This window comes from Vombatus ursinus, unplaced genomic scaffold (assembly GCF_900497805.2).
Source record: "Vombatus ursinus unplaced genomic scaffold, bare-nosed wombat genome assembly UNPS02006779.1, whole genome shotgun sequence".
Classification (NCBI taxonomy): Eukaryota; Metazoa; Chordata; class Mammalia; order Diprotodontia; family Vombatidae; genus Vombatus; species Vombatus ursinus.
Window position 1 is genome coordinate 24,048,416 of NW_020946557.1, and position 11,050 is coordinate 24,059,465.

At 40.1% G+C, this 11,050-nt stretch overlaps 1 long non-coding RNA gene across 1 annotated transcript; it reads left to right on the forward strand.

Annotated features, from left to right (window-relative positions):
* Positions 1-1,637: 1,637 nt before the first annotated feature.
* LOC114033212 lies at positions 1,638-9,765 on the forward strand. Its single transcript, XR_003567933.1, has 4 exons — positions 1,638-1,761; positions 6,847-6,970; positions 7,634-7,769; positions 9,131-9,765. It is a non-coding gene; the product is annotated as an uncharacterized LOC114033212 (long non-coding RNA).
* The last annotated feature ends 1,285 nt before the right edge of the window (positions 9,766-11,050 follow it).

The window sequence follows — 11,050 nt, forward strand, 5'->3', positions numbered from 1 at the left end:
CATGGGCCTTCTTCAAAGTGAGAGAAGAATTCAGTCAATGATACATGGTCATTAACATTTGTATACTTTGGACTAGACTGTTCAACCCATTTGCGGATTGGAGCACCTATCTGCCAAAGAGCCAGTTCCTCCTGAGAGAGGCAAATAAAGGAAATTTCAAAGGATTGTCATTTCAGTCAGTCAATACACATTTATTAAGGACCTATTATGTGCCAGATGTTGTGTTAAATGCTGGGGATATGAAGAAAAGCAGAACATATAGTCCCTGTCCTCAGAAAGCTTTCACTCTAATGAAAGAAGACAACATTTAAAAGGAAGGGGAAAAATACATGTGTGGGAGAGAAGGTACCTGTGCAGGGTTGAGGGGCATAAAAGACAAGTCCAGAGGATTACAGTCCAGGGAGGTCAGTAGTTGGAACAGAGGAGAGAGAGTATTCCAGGCAAGTGGGATGGCCAGAGAAAATGTCCAGAGCAGAGAGATGGAGTATCTTGTTCATGGGACAGTCAGGAGGCCAGTGTCACTGGATCAAAGAGTATGTGTTGGAGAGTAAGGTGTAAGAAAACTGGAGAGGGCTAAGTTATAAAGGGCTTTGAATGCTAAATAGAGAATTTTGTGTTAGGTCCTGGAAACAATAGGAAGCCACTGGACTTCATTGGAAAGGGAAGTGACATGATTGGACCTGTGCTTTAGGAAAACACTTTGGTGGCTGAATGGAGAATGACTTGAGACAGGTAGACAAGCAGGCTATTGCAATATGCCAGGTGTGAGGTGATGAGGGCCTGTACCAGAGTGGTAGCATTGTCAGAGAAAAGGGGCCATATTCGAGAGATGTTGCAAAGATGACATCAACAAGCCTTAGCAACAGATTGGATGTGGAGGGTGTGAGCTGGTGGAAAATCCAGCATGACTTCTGGGTGTGAGTTTGAGCAATTGGGTAGATTATTGTAGTAGGGAAGGTAGGAGGGAGAAAGGATTTAGGGGGAGAGGTAAGTTCTGTTCTGAACATATTGAGTTTAACATGTCTACTGGATATCCAGTCCAAGACGTCTGGAAGGCAGTTGGAGATGTGAGATTGAAGGTCAGTAGAGAGGGCAGGAAAGGTAGATTTGAGAGTCATCAGCATAGAGAAGGTAATTAAATCTATGGGAACTGATGGGATCACTAAGTTAAATAGTAAAGAGGGAAAAGAGAAGATCTCCCAGGAAAGAACCCTGAGGGACTATGAGGGAAACTAAGGAAGATCTTCCCCAGCCCCTCGTGAAACTGTCTCATGACCTGACATAAAGAATTTAAGTTGGAGTTATGCATGGCCAAGGGTGCCATGGAGACAGAACATTATGTAACCAACAAACTATGTTACCTGGGAAAGCAATTCTTATCTCAAGCAACATTTTTCTTGAGAGAAGAGTGTAACTGTCCAAGGACCTGATCCCTCCTTGGAGACCTACACAACAAACAGGTATTTGGGGCTCTGATCACGCTCCCACCTTTGTTAGAATGTCTGCATATCCAGGACCTGAGCTCACCAAGGATATGTACACAAAACAAAATATTAAGATTGTTTTTCCCTGGTTTACATGGATATAAAAGGGGCATCTGAAAGAGGATTTTTTGGAGTACTTTGATGTCAGAGACAGGGACGCCGAATCTCTGTTGTTGTTCAAGGGCAGAACGCATGCACTGCCCTTGTGTAAGAACAGGACGCTGTTGTTTTGGCCTCCTGATCAGACCTCTTGATCATCTCCAGTGTCCCCCGTCTTGTAGGTATTTGAGCTCGCCTGGTCAGTGAGTGTGTATCCTTTCTTTTCTTATTCTTCCTTTTCTTAATTTTGATTATTACTTATTACATTGAATGTTATTCTTATCTTTATATGCTTGTGTTGTTTTAATCATTATTAATCATTGTAAAATAAATGTGATTGTTAAGTTTATAGTAAGTTCGTGTCATTTTATCTTGAGATCCAAACCTAAAGTGAAAGTACTGTGCAGTCTGTAATCTTTTCGATTACAGGGACACCTATGGTTAGAGGGCAAGGTCTAGACCAGGGGTGGAGAACCTTCGACCTCTAGGCCACATGTGGCCGTCTCGGTCCTCAAGTATGGCCCTTTGACTGAATTCAAACTTCATAGAACAAATCCTGGGATTTGGGCATGTTTGTAAGTAGTAGGACATAAGTCAGTAGAGAGGGAAAGATTGAAAATAAATGAAAGAGTAGGGATGACAGAGGGGGGAATCTGTTGAAGGAGATGGGATGGAATGGGATTGCTTGAACAAGTAGAGGGATTAGCCTTGATAAGGAGTAAGGCCACTTCATTATGTGAGACAGGGTGAAGGAGAGAGTGGCAAAAGGCAAAAGAGAGTGATAGAAGATGAGGAAGAGGGAAGAAGAGGGAATTCATGGCAAATAGAAAGCCACCTCATCAGTCCCTTTGGGGACTATCTTTTCCAAGAACTATTAAACTGAATGGAGAGAGGAAGAATATTATGTCCTTCCTCCCAATTATATCCCAAACAATTCTAAGATTTTTTTAGGGCATTGACAAGGATAATTGAGCATGAAGGCTCCTAACACATTCTCACTGGCAAATTGATGATATCACTCATCATGTCCATCATGGCCAAAGCAGGTATATCAAAGTGGAGCAACTAGTAATTTCTTCATTATATTTAATTGTGGCCTTTTCACATTGCTCAACCTAGGAAGAGCAAAATCACTGTCCTCTTGATCTTTTCCTTCCCCTTAAACCTCTTCCTGGGATAGAGAAAAATGTGTGTGAGTAGCATTGCAGCCTGTGTTCTGCCAGCATATGGAATTACATATGTCAAGTGCTTTGAAAATCTAAAAGCACTTATATAAATGCTAGTCATCATTATTATTATGTTTCTGGTCTTGAAGGATTTGGCAACACAAAATGAAGTTACATTTGCTTGAATGAAATATTAAATGGCAACCATATCAAATATATTATTTATCATCTTTAAAACCTCTCAAAAATAGGAACTATTGACTGTGGCTGAAGAAACTACATATTAAGAAAAAAAAATTAAACACACAGTATTGTGGATTATCTAATTCTATTCTACCCATCCAAGGATGTAAGAGACAACAAATATTAGTAGAATGGACTTGGCCTTTCATGTTAGGAAATCTGAATTTAAGTTTATAGTTCTGCCTCTTTTTAGCTATGTGACCTTTGGTATGTAATTTAACTTCTCTGGGTCTCAGTTTTCTAATCTATTGGGGTGCGGAGTTGGGGTTTTGGTGGGGAAAATACAAGCAGGCAATCAGTTTCCTTGAGTGTAGGGACTGTGTTTTTGCTTTTCTTTGTATTCATAGTACTTAACACTGTGTATGGCCCATAGTAGATGCTTAACAAATACTTGTTGACTGACTAAATACCCTGACCTCTCTAGGTCTTAGTTTATTCATCTATAAAATAGGGATAAAAACACTTGCATTATGTTGTTGTTGTTGAGTCATTTCAATCATGTCTGACTCTTCATGACCCATTTGGGGTTTTCTTGGGAAAGATACTGGAGTGGTTTGCTCTTTCCTTCTCTGGATCATTTTACAGATGAGAAAATTGAGGCAAACAGGGTTAAGTGACTTGCCCAGGGTCACACAGGTTGTGAGTTTCTGAGGCTGGGTCTGAACTCAGAAAGATGAGTCTTCCTGATTTCAGGCCTGGCACTCCATACGCTACCTCTTGAACTATTTACATTATAGGATTGCTGTGAAGGAAAACCCTTTATAACTTATATGGTACTGAAAACAATGTGAGCCTTTGTTATTCCCTCCTACTCAATCAATTTATAACTCTGACTCCAATCAGAATCATTTCTTCACTGTCCTCTAAATAGGCTATACTTGTTCTGACCTCTGTGCTTTTCCTCTCCTTATTCTCTTCTCCGAGGAAACTCTACCCATTCCTTTCAAGCTATGTAAATTCTGCCTGTCCTTCAAGGTCCAGCTCCATTCCCATTTTCTTCCCACATGTTCTAGACAATACTAATTTCCATCTTCTCTGAATTCTCATGGCATTTATAGTCTATGAGTGAGTGTCCTTAAGTCTCCTTATTTGTCATCTCCATCTACTCATATTCCACTTTGAATTGTTCTTTTTGAGGCCCTTACCTCATTCCTGGAGTCCTTTGATCACCCTCTGAGCAGAGTTAGAACCTGTAGGCCCAGAACCACCCACACCCACCAGGGATCATAAAAACAGAGGGGGAAATAAATGGCCTTTGCCTTAGGATAAGAATTTATAGTTCCATCCATTGGTGTTGCCTTTGTTGACCTTTGCTGACTTTCGCTTCACTCCCTTTGCTCATCTCCTGGAATATGGGCACTTCCTGCTTATTTCAGTTCATGCTTGCTGTCCCGCCCCCCCCCCCCATTAACTAATCCTCTGGGTCTTATTATTTCCTTGCCTATCTAGACTTGTAGTATAACAGTGATAGCTCACCATATCAGATTCCACCTCTTCCATAACAATCTTATCAAACTAGCTAGAAATGTTATCTTCCCCCTCTTAAATCTCATGACACATTGTGGCACTTATTTATTAAACTGTTAGTGAATTTTAGTTAGTGTATAGACAGTTTCTAACTTAAATGAGATAATAAATATTGAGTGTTGCAAATTTAAAAGCACTATATAAATGCTAGTTATTATTTTTAAATATTAGAATTCTTAATTATTTGTATATAGGAAAAAAAATAGGGTATTTTCAAAGTCTTAGCAGAGTTTTAAGGTATTATAGCTTTTGGGCCTTCTGGGACATCATTTATTAGGGGAGTTAAAAAAGAAACTCTATATTCGTGTAATTTGTATTTGTATTTGTATTATTTAACTCTGTATTTGTCTTTGTGTAAGTCACCCAAATATACATGGAACCCTGTACTGTGTAGGCTTTCAATATGTTTGTTGATTGACTGATAAGGCCCCATTAGTAGCTGTGCTATTGTTCATCTGGTAGTAAATAGTGAATCTAGGAGTCAAACCAAGGCCTCTGACTTCAGATTCACCTCTCTTTCCCCTTCATCATCCTGTCTTTCTAGAGCCAAGAAGAGAACTAGTGCATGAAAGATGCCAAATAAGTTATGGCAGAAACACACAGTCTCTCATAAACAAAAATATATAAAGACAAAAGTAAAATTTGGTATTTAGATCTGGTCTTAAAAATCCTTAGGGCTCCTTGTATTCTATTAAAGTAAAATTCCAAATCTATATCTGCTATTTCTGAACTTCCATAATTTAGCATCATTCTACTACCTTTCTAAACTTATTTGATTTGATTCACCGGCCCATTTTCTACACTCCAACCCAACTGGACTACTCTCTGTTCCTGAACATGCTTTCCTGACTCAATGCCTTTGTTTTTCTTGCTCCTTATGCCAGTGACCTTCTCCCTCTGCCAATTGAGTCCCCATCTATCTCTTAAAGCCCAACTTAAATACTGTTTCTCCCTAGAAGACACCCTTGATCTCCATGATTTGAAATGAGCTTTTCCCTTATTTATTTTTTTGCTTCTTATTTTTAACTCTTTAATGCAATTATTATGTATACAAGGAGGATAATGACTTGGGTGTAACTGCAGGTATACGAGGCAAAAGTCAGCAGGTCCAATGTTGCCAACTTCTTCCTTGAGGCTTGTTGATAGCCCGTGTAATTTTTATTGCTTTAGCATTAGCTATCAAAGGTATGAAAGGAATTTCCTTACCCCAACTTCAGTATCAAGCAGGGAACAATGTTATGGAGAAAGAAAGGTTTTGACTTGAGGGATTCTTTTCTGTACTGACTGACCGTAGTTGCCCCACTAGTAAAAGTGGTGAAATGACCTGATTAGCCCTAGACAAAGACAGTCTCCCAAAAGAACAGTAACACTTTCTTTGAGAAACAAGAGTGATCCAATAGATGACAGTAACTCTGTGAGTTAGCATTAATTAACAGTTGCGTAGGTAAAGTTTGGCAGCAGTGAGGGGCAGTTCATTTTGGGGAGATAGAGGTATGAGAGACATTCCAGTTGGGACAAAGCCCGGGGATTATGAATTGATCCAGGTGTTCCCTTATAGAAATCTGGTGGAGATGGTGCTCTGTCACGTAGAAGGGGAAATTTCTCCTGTTGGTTACTTTGCTAATCTGGTACCCTGTTTTATACGAAGGGCATTTTCTTTTATTTACATTGCTTGTTATTCACATTGTTATATCCTAAATGAAAACTTTGCTATTTGTTTTGTGGTTCTCAGTCTGTGGAGAACACATTGGATATAGAAGAAGAACATTTGCACAGTAATGATTTCCTAAAGCACGCTTGAAGATAGCTTTCCTTGAAGATAGCAACTTGTGATACATTTGAGACTAGTATGTTGTTGTTGTTCAGTCTTGTCCAACTCTTCCTGACCCCATTTGGGGTTTTCTTGGCAAAGATACTGGAGTGGTTTGCCATTTCCTTCTTCAGCTCATTTTACAGATGAGGAAACTGAGGCTAACAGGGCTAAGTGACTTGCTAAGTTCAGTGACTTGTTAAGTCACACAGCTAGTAAGTGTCTGAGGCTAAATTTGAATTCAGGAAGATGAGACTTCCTGATTCCAGGCCTGGTGAGCCTGGTCTGGCTCACCGAGCCACTTAGATACCTAGAAAAAAAAGAAAGAAAAGAAAAATAATTCTAGAGACATTTCAAAGGAAGAAATTAGAGGACTTTGCAACGTATTTGCTAGAAGACTGTTGAAAAGAATGTAGTGCCTCAAATCTGTTGGGGGCCAGAAATTTCTCATATGAGGATTTATGGCAAAAGACACTTTCCCATATATCATCTACTCATATTTTTTTTTAAACAACAGATTGCAAAGTAGAGAGCATAAACATTATCAACTTCATTTTACCAGCGAGGAAGAAATCTTGTCTATGGTCACATAGCCCAGTAAGTGGAGGATCTGGGATTTGAAACTCTGGTCTTTTGACTAGGTGAGTCCTATGTCCTCCCCACTGTACAACACTGCTTTTGTGTGTGGACAAGAAGAAATATTAATAAAATTGAAACCATTACCCACAGTTCTAATGTTCTATTTCTTCAGGTTATTATAACTCAGTCATCCCATGCAATGTTTTTTTTTTCTTTTTCTTTTTGGGGCACTCAGGGGTAAGTGACTTGCCCAGGGTCTCATAGCTAGTAAGTACCTAAGGCAGGATTTTAGATTCTCCTGACTTCATGACCAGTACTATTATCCACTGTGCTACCTAGCTGCCCCTATCCCATGCAATGTTACTGTCTGCTGGGCTCTACTGGGAAGGAATCCGATTGTTGTCAAAGGAAAAGAATTTTCTCAGCCTGCCTAGTTGCTGGTTAAAGGTTTTCTCAACTTTGAGAAAGGCATTACATAACTTCCTTCAAGCAAAACCACAATTGCCCTTGGGATAAATGTCAATTTAACAAAAATAGCACTTGCTACTTCCACCTACCCAAGCCATCTTGAATATTTTGGAGACATCCATTCTTTCGAGGTGCCTTGGTGAAAAAGGGAAACATTCACTTATGTCTCTGACGATGAGGAAACTGAGGTAGAGAAAAGTGACGTGTCCTGGTCCTAACATTACTTTGGGTCATGTTTTATACCCTCTTTACCACAGACTGTCTTCACGCCTAGCCCAGAAATACACCCACTTCCTTGAGTTGCTTTTGAAGTAGTGCCTTTGTCTACAAAGGATGTTGGCTCCAGGAAAACTAGGAACTGCCAGCTTGATGCTTCCCAAGATTAGAACCAAGGTGAGAGCAAAGGTGAATAAGTGTAATCATGTTTCTATATATGCCAAGTTAATATAGTATATGCATATATATGTACATATATATGTATATGTATCCATAGAAAGATATATCTTCCTTTCATACTCATTTTCCTTCTTTTTCTTTCTTTCTCTTTCTTTCTTTCTTTCTTTCTTTTTTTTTTTGAAGGCAATAGGGGTTGAGTGACTTGCCCAGGGTCACACAGCTAGTAAGTATCTGAGGCCAGATTTGAATTCAGGTCTTTCTGATTCCAGGGTGGGTGCTGTATCTACTGTGCCACCTAGCTATCCCTTTCCTTATTTTTCTTGATGGGAAAAAAGAGAAAATATTTTGTCCAAATAGTTCAAAGTGCCTCCTCACTCACTTCACATGTATTTACCAAGGAATGTGCCTAAGAGTATACAGTGTTAAAGGAAACAGTGGTATAAGAGATACAGAATTGATCCAAAGTCAGCAAAACCTGGGATTGAGTCCCACCTCTGGCACATACTGGCTGTGTGACCATGGGCATGCCTCAGTACCCCCAGGCAAGTCTCTAAGACTAAGTTAAAGAAGAGTTGCTGATCTATGCCCTAGTGGAAGAAATTCACATACTGGGTGTTCCCTACACTGATACCATCATAGTACTAGGCAATACATACAAATGTATATATGTGTGTATCTTTGTATCTGTATCAAATATAATTATACATTGATTCCCTATCTATCTAATTTTATCTAAAATGATGCCAAAGAGATTTTGTACCACCTCTTCTCTATTCCATTCTATTCAATAACTATTTATTAAGCACCTACTATGTGCCAGGCACATGCCCAAACACAAAAACTAAAAATTGAAAATTCACTCCCTCAAGAAGTTTACATGCCTATTGGAGAGATCTAACATGTACACAGTTAAGGACATATAATTTGGTAGTGGGGGAGGTGCAGAAGGAAGAAAGAGGGGCATGTATTAAGAACCAGGGGGATCAGGAAAGACCTCGTGTAGGAGATAGTACCTGAGCTGAACCTTGAGGGAGTTAGAGTTTTTAAAAAGGTGGAGATGAGAAGGTAGAATAAGGACATGGCACTTCCCACAAAGTCATGAAAACAGTAGATGCAATGTCATCCATAGGGAATAGCAAGTAGTCCAGATTGGTTAAAATGAAGACATAGAATAAGTCTGGAAAGATAGGTTGAAGCCAGATCATGGAGGACTTAAGCCAAACAAGGGAGTCTGCATTTTGTCTTAGAGGGAGGGATCATAGCTTCTCTAGTAGGGGATTGAAGAGGTCAACCCTATGTTTATACCAGTTTTTACGTTTTTATGACTTAATTTGTTCATTTGTTTATTACCTTTTTAGTGTTCATTATTTTTGAGCGTCAGCTGTGGACAGCTCCTGGTTGCCATTAGCATTTTCTGAATGGGAAACAGCTGTGTGGTGGGCGCCTCCCTTAAGCAAGACCTACTTTGCCCTCATTTTGTACGATGAAGTTATAGGATCGACCAGTCTCCAAAGTCCTTACCAGCTCTAACATTCAGTGAGTCTGTGTAAGTACAGAGCTTATCAGATTAATAATAAACCTTTTGAGGCTGAAAGGGGCCTAACTCTTTGTGAATGAGGTTTTGGAAGGAAGGAGCAGGGGTGGCAATAAGAGGCAGAATGAGCAATCTCAAGTCCTGAGGGAGAGGAGTTTGCTATGTGGAGGCCAGGACCAGAGAGAGGAGAGGAAAGGAAGACTTCAGTGCCAGCTCTGTGCCTTAGACAGAGAGTGATAGTGGTAGACCAGTAGACCTCTAGCCTGGGGATCCAGGGCAAGTGTTTCATTTGTTTGTAATATCCATTTGCTCATTAATGAAATGAATCAATGCACAAAAGTACAGCTTAATTTACTTAATTTGGCTAAAAGTGCTAGATACATTACTGACCCTTGGCCTAGACCAAGGGTGGGGAACCTTGGGCCTTGAGGTCACACGTGGCCTTCTAGGTCCTTGGGTGCGGCCTTTTGACTGAGTCCAAGTTTTACAGAACCAATCCTTTTATTAGGAGGATTTGTTCTTTGAAGTTTGAATTCAGTCAAAGAGCTCCGCTTGAGAATCTAGTGGGCCACATGTGGCCATGAGGCTTCAGGTTCTCTGCTGCTGGACACACCCAGGGGGGAATAAAGGGACACTCTCCTTCTCTGGTTGCTGCACAACTTCACAACTCACCTGGCAAAGGAAAAAGTACAAGCACCATAGGAGTATCTCTATAGCCAAGTCTACATGTGGAGAGAGGGGGGAACATTAAGGCAAGGTGACTGATTTCTGCTCCATGTTCAGAAGGCCTCAGAATTAGGCTTTTCTCCTGGGGTAGAAAGTGAGACCAGAGTCCATTGTATTTGTTTCTGGAGGGCATGCTCAGTTCTAATGTATTTATAAACATACAGACATTACAACACTTCTCTCTAACAAAGGGCCTTTCAGTTCCCTTTTCGAGATTAGTTGTCACAGACAAACTCAAAGTATTTTAACTGTAAACAAGCGCTGTTTTCAATAGAACACTTTCCAATTGGCCCAGAGCATTAAAGAGCCAGATGGCTTTTGGATAGTATTCACTGTCCTCCATAATCAGGGGACAAAGAAATCTTCAGGACTGCAGAATGTTTACTTTAATGAACTTCGATCAGAGGTCTAGTGCAGAAGGGACTTGCAAGGTCATCAAGTCCAATCCCCTCTTTATTTCATAGATAAGGAAGAAACTAAGACACAGGTGTGGGTACAAGTTGAAGCAACATGCCTGAGTTCATGTAAGTGTTAAATTCCAGGGTTAGAATTTGAACCTCAGTCCTCCTTTTTTCTTATCCAAAGGGTCAATGTTCATTGGGTGCTTATACTTTTGAAATCAAATAAACTTTAACGTTGGTGCGAACACTACCTAGAAGAGATCACTGATTCCTCTTTCACGTTAGGGGTAACTCCTGGCTTTAGGAGATCTAGACCTTGTAAGAAGCCATGAGTTTAAAGGTAACAAGTTGGAAAAGGGAATTTTTTTAACAACCAGGACAGTGATATTTCAGCTCTAAGTGCTCTCTCTCTGTTCTTAGTCATTAAATTACGCAACTTTCAGGATAACAGCTGCTGACTTCAGGAGGGTTACTTATCCCCAACTTATCCTCTGATTCTCTGAAAGGGTGTTTATTCACGTGGCCTTATTTTCGTTGACACTGACTTTTTTTTTCTACTCTTCTCCTTCCCTTCCTCCCTGAGGAGGGATAGGAAAAAAAAAAACACTTGTGCCATT